Below are 16482 nucleotides of genomic sequence, written 5' to 3'. Positions count from 1 at the left end.
CGTAGCTCATCTTGTCCAAAGGCCTGAACCCCCACCACAGCACAGTGATGCCTCTCCCAGGTTGTTTCTCACAAACCTTAATATGGGCTTTAGGTTTTCACTGTCCTGTCATGGCTGCCTGAAGGATTTAGAGTTCAGGCTGAAGACTCTTAGTAATTTCTGCCACAGCAGCATAGCAGGGCTCTTGAGACACTGACAGTATTTATAGCAGCCTGAAAATTGTACCTCTTCTCACCAACTGAACCAGTTCCCTGAGCTGAATGCTACAGCTAATTGAGAGAAGACTGTCATATAACATCAGCTAAATTTACTGCTGGTCCTCAAGATCAGGTTGTGCTGACTGCATTGTGACAGCAATGTCTAACAGGAGGTCATCTTCATTTCTAAATTTTCCCTCTAGGAACAAGAGTTTCTTCTGCATCTGCACTGCTAGGTTTCTATTTATAGGCTTGAACCCTGTGATGTAATCTTCCTTTTTGTTTCCAAGGAAACAATATTTGATGTATTCTACTTTCAAGATTTTCTTCCTTTAGGTTCCCCCCACCGCCCACCTCCCCTGCCCCCCCAACCCTGCACCTGCTTTCCCTCCCTTTTTAAAGAAATAAGTCAATAGATAAAACCTGTACTTACTTATCTCTGGCACACAGCATAGTTCTCTCTCTAACACCAGGCTTATTCATACAATTAAAAAAATCCAAAACATTTCAAAAATATGCTTCGCAGTAATTTTATGCACTGTTTATACATATCACTCTTCTGGTAGCAAATGAGCTGTAATTGCAAGAGGTAGCAACTCCTGTTGATAGCTCAATTTTCTCAAAAACTTCAGTTCTGCCTCTCAGCCCCAAGTCCTCTTTTCCTGGAAATGTTTTTTAAAATTCCCTCACTGACCACCCATCCAGCTTTCCCCCAGTTTTAGTCCTCAAGCTGGCGCTCCTGACAACCAGTTCAGACCCCTGGCATTGCCTTCCTGGTGGCAGGGCATCTCCTGACACCACTCTGCACACTCCTCTCTGGCACCGGGCTGTCTTCTCAGGTCTGTTGTGGCTCTGGGTTCATTTTCATTCATATGAAAATCCTCTATGTTAATCTTCTATGTTAATCTTCTTTTAAAGCAATTGGTTGTCACTTCACTGTCTGTAAGTTAGGAAAATGCAGGGGACTGAATCCATGATTTCTGCTGAAATCAGCATCTGTAACCACTGGAATAAAGTGCATTGAATGAATTCTTGGAGAAACATGGGTACTTTGGAGTCTTAATGGAAAAGCAAGGGTCAAGCTAAAAGCTTTCCTTAAAATTCTCAGTGTGAGTGTGTTTTTGTGGATGGGTTGAAAGGCATGGGAAAGACTGTCTGGTTTCACAAAAAAAGACTATTTTAACACAAAAATTAAGAGTAGCAATGCTCATAAATGTAATTGATTAATTCTGACTGGGAAACATGTACTCATTTTTATCACTCCTGTCTTATGCCTCTGTGATACAAAACAATAAATGAGCTGGACTGATGAACTTCTGCTCTACATACAATGAAGTTACAGCCAGAATTTTTTTTAGTAACATAGAAGGGCAGGGAAAATCCCAACCTAAATGAGATGATATAGACTAAGAACACTCAATAAGAGTTTGTCTGGTGATGGGGAGAAAAAGTGTTAAAGCACATGCTGGATATAAAGTCAGCAAATAATACAAATTTTATGCTATCAAAGAAACCATCAAAGTGAACACAGAAATTGTCTGCAGTCAGCATCTTCCATTGTGGGTCATACGGATTGTAGAATAACACCCATCAATTCCTGTGTCAGCTCCAAAAACAGGCCAGGCTCTTTTTTAAGGATCTGATATTGATTCAGAGGCTCCAAGTCATTCCACGAGATCTCTGACTTGGCAACAGCAAGGGCCATGGGATGGCAAGACTTACATGATCTAGACCACTGCCAACATCTCTGGATCCTTTTCAAAAATTCGTTACAGTTTTTCCTCAAACCCCTAAAATAAGGGTTTCCCACATTCTGCATTCCTACTGGAAGCTGCTCCAGGAGGCCACTTCTCTCCTCCTTCCTCCTCAAAAGCATTCGTAGTCAGTTTTGTCCCAGAGGATCACAGTCATTATCAAGCCTTTGTATCTCTCAGTCCAACCATGGCTTAATGACTTGACAACACTGTCTCCTTCCTAGTGGTTACTCAGTCTCTTGAAGAACCTTGGTAAAAAACACATTTGACAGGAAAGGGAATGTAGCAAGCTTCAAGTGTTTGTCACCAGGTTTTGTTAGTTTATTTCTCAAGTAAAACATTTCTGGTAGCTAAAATGCAGAGTGCATTTCATGGCCTGGCAATGCACTGCTTTAGAGATTGTGGTTCTGTAGAGTGAGCTTTATAAAGTTTGTTTGCTTCTCAAAGACACTCCTTGGCACCGGACAGGTCCAGTTGGGTCTCAGTAAATCAAATGCTTATTTGATGTCAGTGAAACTAAGATGCAATTGCTGTTTGGTTCAAGGTTGTCAGACAGCTTTTCAGTAATCACTTCCAGCCAGAATAGATGCTCAATTGTTCTTCTTTCCTGCTGCAAGGGTGGAAAAAACAACAGCTTGCTCTTCCTCAATAATTCCCTCACATTTCATTTTTAATCTCTTAAGCAAATTACAAGTGAAGACCTTTGATGTATGCGCCAGACAAACTCATTCATTTCTCAGTACTTGCTGTACTAGAGAGGATCTCCCATTCTTATGCATGTGGATGATAACAACAACTTCAAAGCCCCCAGGCATGTGTTAGCTTTCCCTGATTTCCTTTCTAAGTATGCATTTCGTGGGCCAACATAAACAGCTGCATTTGAATGCCATCTATTAAGGCAGTCTTACTATCTCTTATAGTGCAACTATTTCTGCTTCACAGAACTACTCGGTCTGGCTTTTGTATTTTTCCTGAAATCAAGTACCTCATTTCCAGCATTTATGGTGTTCTCAGCTTAAAAATGTCTGGAACCTGATCAAACTCGGAGCAAAAAGCCATTAAAAGGCACTTGCCCTGAGGTGGTGTGGAGCATTCCTGGTGAATTACGAGGCATTGTTTTGCTGTTGTGGAGTTTTATGACATGAAGTGTACTTGATTACTTCTAGGAGGATGGTAGGTTGTAGCCATATGGTACCACAGGACCAGATGTTCTGAGTATGGCAGAACAGCTGCACCTGAACAGTGGCTGGGCAAACTTCCCCCCAGCTTGCTTAGGAAAAATGAAAAGGGGACATATTTCAAACCAGTTACCATTTTAAGTTATACTTATCATCATTTAGTCTGTTGAACTCATTATCAGAACACTTGAAGGCAAAGAGCATAGAAGAGTTAAAGAGAATATTGGATAGTCATATAAATAAGAAAAACCACCGGCAGAGACAATTTACATTGGAAGAAAAGAAATAGTTTTGGAAAAGCTGTAAAACTTCATGCTTCAGGCTTCCAGCCAAGCTTTATCTAAGGAGGTGCAGTGGGGAGATTAAACAGATATTCTGTGGGGCAGATAATTTATCCCATAAGTGGGGAGCACAGATTTAATTTACTTTCCTTTAAGGCATCTTTTACTGACCATGGTCAGTGGTAAAGACCCCGGACTAATGGCACCAGCACGGCAACTCTGGTGTTCCTCCATCTGCACTGCCAGCGAGCCAGAAGCCTGTACCAAAAGGACAGCAAACATCAATCCAGTTTCTGGCTCTCAGCCATATTTAAGTCTAGTTTTGGCACTCCACATACCATGAGATTACTCTGACCTGAAACCTGCTTTCAGCATGTCTGGACAGAGCTTTCTGATCAGTTACATACCAAATATCTATTTTTTTTTGTTTATTTTTTAAAAACAAGCTATGCTTACGGAATAGGTTGGACCACACATTTCTGGAACCTCTGCAGCCATATGTTATTAAGGATATAGAGTGGTTGAAAAAAACCTTCTTATTGCAAAGAACAGTAAGAATAGAAACAAACTGGCAGTTTCCCAAAGTGTCATCAAGAGAATTTAAGTGCAATGTGATATATTAGGGGCAAAACCACCTCAAATTTTGGCAATGACATTTGGGCAGTTTATATGCTATGACCGGCTGGAGGTGCCCAGTTTTTGGACCTCAGGAGCACGTCAGGATGCCCTGTATAGCACAAAATTATGTACTTACTGGTTAATGCTTTGTGTAGGATTTCTCTGGTAGGTGCTTTTCTCACAGGGCTTTCTCTTAGCACTGACTGAGAAACCAGGGGGTAAGCAGTTTGAGGCCCCAGGCTCTTCCTGTTCCCAGAATTCTTCAGTAAGGGGAGGTTACAAGAAAGCCCTCATCGCTTATTTTCCACATTATTGTGCTTTGGGATCTATACTCCATTTCAACACAAATCTCCCAGAATGTTTTTTTCTGCTGGCAGTGAGATAAAGCAGAACAGTGAACAAAACGTCTTTCAGAGCCCCAGCCCCAGCTTCCCCCTCACAAGCCCAGGGAAGGCCAGGGAACCTCATTCACAACTGGGGTCCTTCCTTCCTAGCCGCCAGGGAGCTTGCTTTGTCCCTAGCCTCAAATACTGTCTGCCTTATAAACACAGCCACTACTGCTGGGCTATTAGCCCTGTCAGAGACACAGCAAGAGATGCATCAGCCAGTAAATTCGACTCTTACCAGGCCAAATCCATGTTACCCTCCTGACAATACTGCTAAAGCAGCTTATCAAAACAGTATTTCTACCTGTTATACTACTTGGACAAACAACATCAACTGTTATCTACAAGAACACTTGCTTATTGACTAGAAAAAAAAACCAAACCCACACCATGAAAAGTAATGTACCATGAGTGTCATTCCTGATGGACCTTTCAGTTCCCCCTATTTTCAGAATTTCAGAAATGCTCTTAATGTGTTGCCTTAAAACATTCAGATACTGAAATCGTCGCCCTGTGAAGCAAAGATGCCCATTTGATTTGATTTGCAGAATGGTCTCATGAGTCAACATCATTTTGATTCCCCTGCTGATAGAAGCTAGCACGACCAACATCTAGCTGAAATACAGTAATGAACACAACAGACAATGCTTACTAAAAAATCAAATAAAACTCTGAATAGATCAATCAAATAAATGTATGACTAATATTTTCTGGTAATCCTTAATTAGAAGATGAAGAGAGAAGCACGAACGCAGGCTCAAATGCTGGGTTACATAGGGCAGTAACTGTCCTTTTTGTTTTATGGGTCTGCAATGGCTGCCTCAGCAGAGCACCAACCTCTGATGAGGGCCATTAAGCAACATTTCAGTATAAAGAGAAATTAAACAAGTAACACCCAACTAGATACTCATGCACACAAGGTATTGTCAAACAAGTTTTATGTAGTGCTGCATAAACACTGGTTGACTTCAGCAAGAATCAAGGGCACAGAGCGTTTTGTTAGGAGGGTGCACAGTCATCTAAACATTTCTCTCTATCTGCAGTAATCAAAACAAGTTACGGCCAGGCTACAGCTATATGTCTAGTTTGAAGACTGTTTGTCTGTGCAAGAGAGAACCATCTGGATTTACTTTACGGTTAACTTTAAAATATATATATATAAGGTTTCTTAACTTTTGCCAAACAACTGGAAACATAATGGTTTCTGCATGCTATTAGCATCTCAGCACAGCTGCAAATGTCCATTAGGGCAATCTTATATAATTACATGCTTGTTTTTCCCATGCAATTGTTAAAAACCCAGCTTTTCTAAATAATAGCATATTTTGCAGCAAGGAGGAAATCTTCCAGTTCACCAGGTTGGAATGAGGAAGGGAAGTCTTCTAAAGCAAAACTTTACTTAAAGCTTTTATTTTAAACTAACATAAAAACTTCAAGCCTTAGAAAACAATGTCAGATTTTTCCAGCCTCTGGTGTGGTCTGGCCAGAAATACATAATTTCTCTCCCCTCTCCTTTTCTTTACCCAGTGCTTGTGGAAGAAATTCAGTCCTTCTAAATTTTTTTTAAAAAGAAAAGCTTTTGGTGTTTTTTCGCCCATGGTCATGTTCTGGTGTTGGAGCTGCTGCAGTTGCTTTGCTAAGGCAGGCATGTGGGGCCAGTGGGTGACCTTATGCAAGAGCTGACCACCGACAGCAGGGACCTGCAGGCTGAACAAGAGCAGGCTGAACACCTACAAGGCTCCAGGAAGGGGGAGTGACCTGCACATTCAAAGCACCATCATCAGCTTAGCCAAGATTTTCAGAAACAACCAATAACACGGCAAATATCTGCTTTTAGGAGCCCAAGACAACTGTTCAACTTTCCAGAGGGCAGGTGCTTACCTCTTCCAGAAGAATAGCCTTCCTGCTGTGTTTCCCATGTGTTCAGGTTCCAAAGCACTCTAAGTCATTGGCCACTCTCAAACCATCTCAGCAGCTAGTATTTTTTACTTAACAAAGGCAAAACTAATGGAAACACACACAACCAGTCCCAAAAATAGGACATTTTCCCAGGAGGTGAACAATCTCTCCCTACAAGTTCTTGTGACCCTACAGAGAGAGGGGCACAGGAGCTCATATTGTTTTGACAGCCAGGCAGACAAACAAATGCTTCTGTTTCAGCTTAATATTCCCAGAACTCAAAATGCCAGCCTGAAAAAACAATACCACAAAACATTGTCATGCCATCAATCTGACATCAGAAAGACAATCTTGGGGACTGACAGCCCAACAGAAGCAACAGACCACTGCCCATCCCTGTGCCGTGCCACCTGGCATGCACAGACCTTGATCACACACCTTTACCGCCTCCTCTCACCAGCACTGCCGGTCTGCTGTATCTACCCATATTCCCCCATACTGGGTCACCTGCAGGGATAAAAAAACCCCAACAACTGCTGCTAGTTTCTGTTATATGGGGTTTGTATTTCCTCCTCCACAAAGTTTCTCTGTTATCAGTATAGAATTAATTTGCACAACAATCTTCCAAGGTAACTTAGAAGGCACAGCAGGTTTCTAACATCTAAGCTCTTTCTCGTTTTAAGAGCGACTATCTGAATAATTGGCAGGGAGGAGCTTGGCTGCTCTGTAATACAGCAACTTGGCTAGAGTGGATGCTGTTAGCATCAAACAGCAGCAGATCCAATGCCCAGAACTTGAACTGAAACAGTTTGTTATTACTTCACATCTGTACCGCAGTATTAGCCATGGGCCACAACCAAGCCTGGTCCTGGTCCTTCTGTGATGAACTTTTTATCTTCTAAACAGACAGGGGATGACAAAGGTGGTTGGAAGGGTTTAAAGTAACACTAAAAATAACTGACAGAGTCAGGAACTTGCATCCCACTGAAAATTAATGGCACCTACTGGGGGATTAGGACACCGGAAAAAACCACTTGGGCAACCTGAAACTTTGGTCAGATACAGGCATTTGCATTCACAGAAGGCTGTTTCTGTTCTTGCACGAGATCAAAAAAGTTCCACAGTGGGTATTCCTCAACAAATGGCTGCTTTTTACATGCACTAGGGTGAGAGTAGGGAGCACTGGGTCAGAAAGATAGGCAAGCAGTGCATACAGGTCTACTCAGAGACATTTCTAAGATGGTCATCTCAACAGAAGGAGGTCCCAGATAGCAGGTGTAGAGACCAATGGGCTACTTCCCAGTGTTGAGTGCTTGTCCTGACTGGTCTCTGCCTGCTTCCCCCACTCCCAGGCAGAAGGCAATGGATCTGAAGAACTTTCCCTGAGCAGGGCTGAGCACCACATCACTTTCTTAGCAGGGAAGGCATTTCAGATGTCAGATACTGAGGGTGGTAGCACTGAAGAAAACCAAGACAGTAGATAGGGGAAGGTGGCTTTCTGGTGGTACACACGCAAGAGATGAGGATCTTGTCAAGATGCCACCTCTCCCAGTGCCTGTTGTTGTGGCAGTTCCAAACCACTTGTGCACAGCATGACAGGAAACAGGAGTGCAATGCTCCTAAGCCACATGCAGCAGTAAACATAGCATTGGGCTTGAGAAGGGTACAAGAAGTCAAAAGGTGAGTTTTGTTTTATTATAGTTGACACACAGGCATCACACTATCTTTGTCATACCAAGGCTAGGTAACCAATAGGTTTAATGTTTCAGGTCACATCAAGGAATAGTTTTACCAGCAGATGTAAAGATTGTCCTTTCGAGTGGGTAGCACTCAAGGTCAGAGTCAGCAAATCCTCCTCTAAAAATAGAATTTAGTTGCAAAGTTGGTAAGATTTCCTTTGTCGTTCTGCCACACTTCACAGGACCCAGCTAGCTAGAGCACCCACCTAAGCTTACAGGTAAGGCTAAGCAATATATATTTTCTGCTGTACTACTTGTGCTCCTTTTCTTCTGTTTATAACCTAGTTTAGTAAACCAGGGAGAGGACTGGGAGCTGGCAAACTTTCTAAGGTAACTGATAACCTTCATAAACTTGTTGCAGAGAAAAAGCAGCTTAAAACTACTGCAGAGTCAAAGATGTTTTGAAAGTATAATTTATAATTTTTTACAAACCAAATTGGTCATGTTACAGAAATGACTTTATAAAATAGGAAATGAGGTGCCAAAGCTGTATTTATCTTAGAGATAATTTCAATTTAAATGTTAGGAATAAAAATGCAATTTTTCAAGCTGTTGTAACATCCATCCCAGAATATTTTGCTTATTTGTTGATAATTCTTCCACCCTCCAGTCAAATCTAACTTTTCCAATTGAATTATAATTCTCTCAGATGACGCTGTGTTTTAAGTTTCTTTGGCCACTCTCATAATATTTCATGAGATCTCAACTTAGTCTGTTTTAAATTAACCAGTCCAGTCAACAATAAAGAATGAGGGCAAAATTAAGTTTTTAAAAAGTCATCAGTGGCTTAGAAAAATCATTGAAATAGCTGGTTAGTTTTGAATATTCACAGCAGGAGGGTCTGGGAAATAATTGCACAGAGACTATGATTCTTCTGTTTTTAAACTGTTTAAAGACAAATGCACTGGATGAACTATTCTACAGTCCCTGAACGCTTCAAGCATAAGAATGCAGGAGTAAAATAAAGGACCTGAAGTAAATGAGAGTTTTTGGTGGATTAGGACAGGAATAAGGAACAGAAGATTGTGTTAGTCTTCACTTCAGTATACTGCAGGTACCCCAGCAATTTCCAGTTTTGGATGTACAACACTTTGCTTAATTCTTTTAGGGCTCTTTTAGCAAAAGATTTTTTGAAGAACTTATTCCTTCCTCCCTCCCAAGAAGTATTTGTACAAAATTATTTTTTTTTGGTCAGTGTTAGAGGAGGAAAAAAAAAGAAAAAAAAAGGAACCTTTGCAGCACTGTACCTCATTGCAGTACCCTGGGGTGCAGCAAGTGCCAGGTTACACAGGAAAGCATACAGCTCTTCATGGCTACTGCCGGCATTTGAAGTCTGAGCAAAATGTCATGAGGATGGCATATCAGGGAGCACCATTTTAAATTCATTTAGTTAAGCTAGCCAACAAAACAAGCTTTTGTTACTGCAGCTAACCAACTCTCAGCTCAACTGATGTACTTTGAGTCACGAGCAGCTTAGAAACCAAAGCACTGTTTACCCTCCTCCCAAGTGCAAACACTGCACTCCAGACAGCATGTGCATTGGCTTCTGCAAGGAGAACTTTACAGTTTATAAAACAGCCCTCTGCTTAGTCATACTCAAAAAGGGAAAGTCCTTTGTCACCCTGAAGGGAGGTATGTACCTGGCATGCTGGCTGGAAGCAGAAGTACAGAACATTTCTTAAGAAATCAGGAACTTGCTCAATAGATCCTCCCTCGCTATTTCTGAAGACTATCAGTCATTTGATTTGATTTTTGTCTGCCTTCATCACCGAGAGAGTGCTTACTGGAGACAGGTTACTAGACTGCCTTTTGCACATTTTTTGAAAGTGTAGCAGAACTGGTGTTCTCCATCCTTACCTTCCCTCAGGTACTTCCCTCTCTTGTACAAACTTGTTACAGACACTCTTTCTCCATGAAGGTCTTATCTAAGGTAGTTATTAAACTGGAAGAAGGTAGTTACTAAACTGAAAGAAATACAAATAAAAGCATTATTTTTGCAGTTTTCTGGAAGCCAAGAAGGTCTTGGGTTTGGACCCCCTGGAAGACAGACGACCTCTGATTTCAGTGGTGTTTAATTCTACCTGATAAATAAAAACATTCAAATAAGTCAGCTCTCCATACAACATCAGAAAAGAAAATGGGAATAATTTCTCAGTAACAAACACTTCATGCACAAAAATGGTTTCTTAATCATAATTACAGGGTTTTTTTTCCACTTCATTGTTCTTTCAAATTTAGTGTCCACGACAGTAGATAAATTCAGTCTCCGGACTTGAAAGTCAAACCATTGACCAGTTTAAGGGAACCATGTTTATCACCTACTGTACTGGTGTAGGCATAAGGTCTACTGGAAATGTCATCACTACTGTAGACTTCTCATGAAAGGCCCAGAGCTGACAGACAGATAGTCTTATTCGGTTATTTTCCTTTCCTCCCTTGTCAACTTGAAAAAAAGCCCTTAAGATATCACAGCTCTACTCCTTTTTCAGAGCTGTCATGAAGAAAGGTAGAAAGCAAATCTGAAAGCATCAAAATGGGAATAAGATTAAAATTTGCCTCCACATTTACAAATAGGTTATATATCTAGGTGTTTGCTGGATGCTGAAAACCTTCAGTTCCCAGGTAAACCTGAGGAATTTGCAATTGCTTGGTATTTTCAAGGAGAAATAGCTTTTAGACAAGTCTGAGTACAAAACAGGCTGGTACACTTGTGCACACCATATTAAATTTAATAAAGCCAGCATCAAAGGCCCCACTAGCACAGGTGATTGATATCATATGGGCTAGGAGAACTCCCAAGAGCAGGAAACATGGGTGTTAAAGAATTTAAGCTATTCTGCTCTATAAATATGGATTAAAGTGGGCATAAGGCAAGGAAGCCCTATGTCAGGCAGGACAGAATAGCTAACAGGATTACTATTTCCTCTGAAGGAAAGAGTGAGGAAAATTGTCTTCTGTCTCAATTTTTCTTCCCATCTTTTATTTGTTTAGCTGCTCTCGTTGCATGTTTGTACCAACACCATTTGGCTCTGACCTTATTGGGGATCTGTAGCTTTAGGCTCACAAACACAGCTACTAACTGGCAGCCAGAGTACATATGCTTGAGACAACAGCAGGGATGGAGGAACCCCCCTGAGTCAGGGAGGGGTGCAGAAAAGAAGTGGAGAGGGTACACAGGTCCTGGCAAAGGACAAAGGCAAATACAAACCGTTTCTGTGCATGTCTGCTTATATTTTTACTATTTTTTTTTTTAAATCTCTACAGCTGACTTGGATCTTAACTCCCAGGCATAAATCTTGCCAAATTGTTTGGTATCTTTATACACAGCACTAAGGCTTGCACAGCATGTTGAGTCAAAAATACTAAGAAATATAGTATTTTGTTATGTAGATAATGACTTATAGCTTTCAGTCTCAAAGTACTCAGAAACTTCCACCACATCTGGAAAAGCAGCAATAGAAATTTACACACCACCACCAAAGCTCTGATGTTCACCTCTAGATATGAACCTCATTTCCTTGCCCCCCATCTGTGGGATTACCAAACTATAGAGCTCATGACTGATGTCTCCAAAAGCATTAACTAATCCCCTACAAATTTTGGGGTGGGGAGGCACAACCCGCCAGTTGAACAAATTTTAAAATGTGCCATTATGTTCTGTGACTTCCCAGGGCTTCCCTGGAAATTTTGGGTTGAGTAGTTCAAGGGACTCAGAACAAGATGCAGAAAGGAAATCTTTGACTGCCATATCACTGCTCCAGCTACCAGACTGTGTTCGCTCTCTGAATTAAACAGCAGATAGACTGGCAGATTTTCCTTTCTTTTCCCTTGCACTTTCTTTCCTCCCTCCCTGTTTTATTTAAAAAAAAAAAAAAAAAAAAAGCTAAAGAGCTCTATAAGAAATTCCATTTGGCAGCTGTAGAGTGGATAGTGAACATAAAGAAGAGATTCCTTTGCCGTGCCTAATGCATGTTGCTTATCCAAATTAGCCACACAATTACTTCTATCAATGCAAAAACAGTTTAATGTTTTTTTTTCTAGTGCACAGCACTTGAGAACAACTTAAAATGCAGTGTAATTTGCCACAGTGTATGTCCTGAAGTGGCTCGCTAATGAAAAGAGGATTAACTCTCCATTATTCTGAGTTACCATTTTGTGAAATCACTAACTATATTTTCGTTTATATACATATAACCCAACAGGGAGAAATATTCCAGCCATCCAAGTGATTAACAAATAAAATTCATTAGATAACATGCACTTTGGTCTTATTTACAAAGAGAAAGATTAGGGTATAAAAATGCAAATGACTAAATTTTTATCATCCTTGTTCTGATAACACACTTAAGTCCATGACAGCATAATTGGTGAGTACCAGCAGTTCAGCGTTACATGCACATGCTGGATTGAGAAGCAGAACCCGCAGGATGTGAGGCTCAGCAGACAAAATCTCACAGGCTTGAGCATCAGACCCCGGTCCCACTGAGGTGGAGCCGGCACTTGGCTGCTGACCAGCCACCGCAGGGTGGGTGCAGAGAGGGAACGGAAAGGTCTCAGCAGCTCACGTGGCCTGGCCTTGGCACAGCACGGCAGAGCAAGAGAGGAGCCATGGCTTGAGCACAGGGGAAGGGTGGGACAAGCCACAGATTGCCCTGCCTCACTTCACTGGAAGGAAACTCCTGTCCCCAGATGCAGGGCTCCATTCCTCACTACGTCTCAAAGCTGGGCTTAAACCTTCCTGCTGAGGAGAACCTCTTGGGGAAAATGGCAGTTCCTCATAGCTGACCCTCCTCTTCATCCGTCTCCCATGAAATAAGAAAGGCTATCCTGCACTGGAGCAGCACTTCCAGGAGCAAGCAGAGTACAAAGTCCCTTATGCAAAGGGCACATGGACTGTCCCTACTGCAGAGAGCTTTCACATCCAAGGTTGTGTGTCCCCAGCACAGCGGTTGTGCCATGAAGTGACTGCCAAGTTGGTACAAGAAAGCGGCACTGGTACATCATTCAGCTTCCACTAACTAGTCTATAAGGCAAAGTATTTTAGCCCAAATGAAGCAACACAAGGGGTGGAAGACTGCTCCGACAAGCCTGTGCATGGATAACCCTGCAATCTGCCTGCCATCCGACTGCACTGGGTGAACACCCTGCAAGGAATGGTCTCCCCTCCCCAGGGGTCTGCAAAACAAATCTGGGCTTTCCCTGCCTGGGCTTGTGCTAGACAGTCACCCTTATATAGGCAAACAGTCATTCTTATATCCACAAAAGCATTAAGAACAGCCACCCAAAAAAAAAAAAAAATCCAATCCACTTTTCACTTTCTAATCTAAAAGGGCAGGCCTAGGGAACAATCTTCCCTCAGCTCCATTTGGTGTACACAGAACAGCCAATAAAAGAAGAGGTTAGACATCTTTGGTTCCTGGAAAGACACAAGCCTTTCTGTTCTCCTCCCCCCCCACCAAATGTTTCATGACAATTAATTCCAGAGTTCAAGTAGCAAACCAGCCCCTTTTTCCCCCTTCCCCTTCTCCTAGTTAAACTCCGTTACTTCTTACTTAGTCTAGAGTCAAATCTGAAATACATATTTTATTAGAGGAATATCAACTGATGCTTTCCTGTGCTCTAATTCAATTTAAAAATCCCTGCAGCAGATAGCATTGGCAAGGCATAAAAGAACATAGCTTGCCTGAAAGTTCAGGGAGCATATGGCTTCCCAGGACAGACAGAAACCAGTATTTCTCAGCAGTGGTCCAACTTTGAGTGCTAACCAAGCTTCAAACTGAGATGGTGTTACAGTACCACAAATGATCATTTGCAGACGTAATTGCCCTGTTTTGAGGTCTGCAGTCTACGAGCAGGACTATTGGTGTAACAAATCAATGTGCTGTGGCCACCGAGCGCAATTACTGATTACGTTGCTTTCTCTTCTTCCCTTTGTTTCATCCCCTCCCATTTTACGGAGCTGTGAATAAAAGCACAGTCAGTCCTTCAGCATCAAAGCAACAGGCTCTCAGTTAAGATAATTCCTTACTAGACAAAGAGCAGTTCTTATCAAGTTCTAGGCACCAGCCTATTCACTTCCAGGCAGACTGTATTAGATTTGTATCTCTGACAGTCTAACATTGTCTACACTGTCGAGTCTACACGTAGAATTAGCATAATTCTGGCATGGGAAGGAAAAAGGCTCTCCTGGGGAATAGCTACTGGGGGCACATAGATGGGACTTCATGCTACTCAGAGGCACGCAAGATCCAGCCCAAGGTAAATTTGCTAGAAGCTGGAATTCTCAGGATCCTTTACAAATCTCAACAGAGGACCACTTAGCTAAACATCATCATCACGTTTTTAGAAAACTTGGCTGAAAGATCCCCTTGCCAGTGAAAGCAAGCCAATTTTTGAACAAAGGTGTACATGTGCCAAACAAAAACCAACTCCACAATCTTGCCTAGCTTTGAAGTAGGAAAACAGGAATCATTTTGCTTTTTCAAGTTTTGCAGAGAAACAGAACATGGCAGGCACAATAGAGCCCAAACTGAGGAAACAAACCCCACGGGTACACAGGATGTCAGTGAAAAATGGTCATCCTACTTTCAGGAGAGCTTTGCAACAGCTGCATGAAGGCATGAGCCAGATTTTTATAATTAAAAGGACACAAACGTAACCAGCGGCCCAAACCAAAAATTTGTGGGAGCCACTACAGGATTTGTTACCTGCAAGAAAGGTGGATTTTTGGCAGGCTGTACTTGCACACTTCATAAGATCAAACCCAACTCTATGTCTTCCGAGTCTCCTATGGAACTGCAAGGTTCAACTTCTCCCTTCAAGGTGGGGAGAGACAGGAGCAACTGCTGCCCTGAGACATCAGGGAGTCCAGCAGGAGAAACAAGACAGACCCAACAGGGAGATGGAGCAGATAAGAAAGTCTGCAGCAGAAGGCTGGCAACATGGAAAAAATGGAAACTTGTTTCAGAGGACAAGACGGTAAGATAGTTAAGTGACAACTGGCAACAGGGTAAATAGGAGCTCAGGCACATGGCCAGCTCCAGATTCTAGTTCCTAGAGGTTTGCTGCAGCGTAAAGACCAGCTGCACAAGCAGTTTAACTTCCTGCTGACAACTTGCAGAACAAAATGTGCTTTGCCTTCAAAATGTGCAAATCCACAGAAGAAAACTAAAGGAGACATTACAACACCCGAGTCCCTCACAATAATCCTTCTCCGACATTGTGCCTGGATCTATGACATAAGTATTTGTCTGGTAGCGTGCAAAGTTTTCAGTGCTATTAATTTGGACTGAAAAGCTCTCATGTGCACCTTTATCACTTGTGAATCACTCCCTTGTTTCTTCTTTACAGAGTACTGTACCATAGCTCTGCCCCTGCAAAATTTCCTTCAAGTAATAAAAAAATTAAAATAAAAAATAATCTGAAAAACCCTTGACCTAAAACACATCCAACACTATATGCGTGAGGATACCAGCTGACGTCTCTGGCAGGACAGTTCAGTGCCACACCTGAGCGAAGGAGCACAGCATTGCACACTTGCAGCTGTACTGCACCTGCAGCGGCTGGTACAGTTGCTGCTGGTGCAAGGGTTTCTGTAACACAAATATTTCACCAGGCTTTTACCCAAGATACTTCAGCTGCAGGTGATTAGGAAAGTTAAACATGGACACAAAAACCCCACCTGTCCAAGAGACAAGAATATTCTTGCAATCCTACAGCTACCTGTCATGTCCTAAGACAGTGTCTTCATAAAGGCATGGATCGGGAGGTGTTGAGACTCAAGTTAGTCTCTGGTGTCTAACTTCTCACCACCTTTGTGAAAACTCCAGGCTGCTCACAGGGTCAGTGCTCAGCTCCTAAGGCATAGCCTTGGGGAATTGGGGGACAAGGGAGACTGCTTAACTAGCTGGGCTGTAACTGTTGACTTCACAGCTGAGGAAGGCAAACTCTACAAGGGAAAGCCTCAATCAGGACAGCAGCTGAGGAAATCATACAAATAGGAGAGAATCTGTAGCTTCAAGAGATGTGTAAAGCTGACACCAAAGGATTCAATACCAGCAGATAGCTCATACACACGGGACATCACGGTTGTCAGTTCTGATCAACACAGCTCTGACAGCATGGCCAGGCAAAGGGTGTTGGTTTTGGCAGTATTAACAATACTCTGATTTTAGCTACAGGATATCATTACTCCATTGCTCCCTTCTATGTATTTATCTTCATCAGTACTTCTTCCTACCCACTTCGCATGTATGCATCTAGGTTAAAAAAAAAAAAAAAAGCAAACCTGAAAAAATACTGAAAAGAAGGAAGTCTGTCAGCCCATCCTGGCTAGAAATACTTTGTCAGTCAGTCAGTGGTGCTGCAAAGATGCAAACTGTCATTCCTGCAAAAAGCCTACGAGTTCAGTGTGCAGAGCTGCATGAAGAT

This window comes from Leptosomus discolor, chromosome 6 (genome assembly GCF_034619465.1).
Source record: "Leptosomus discolor isolate bLepDis1 chromosome 6, bLepDis1.hap2, whole genome shotgun sequence".
Lineage (NCBI taxonomy): Eukaryota > Metazoa > Chordata > Aves > Leptosomiformes > Leptosomidae > Leptosomus > Leptosomus discolor.
Note: the sequence above shows the minus strand (reverse complement) of the source record.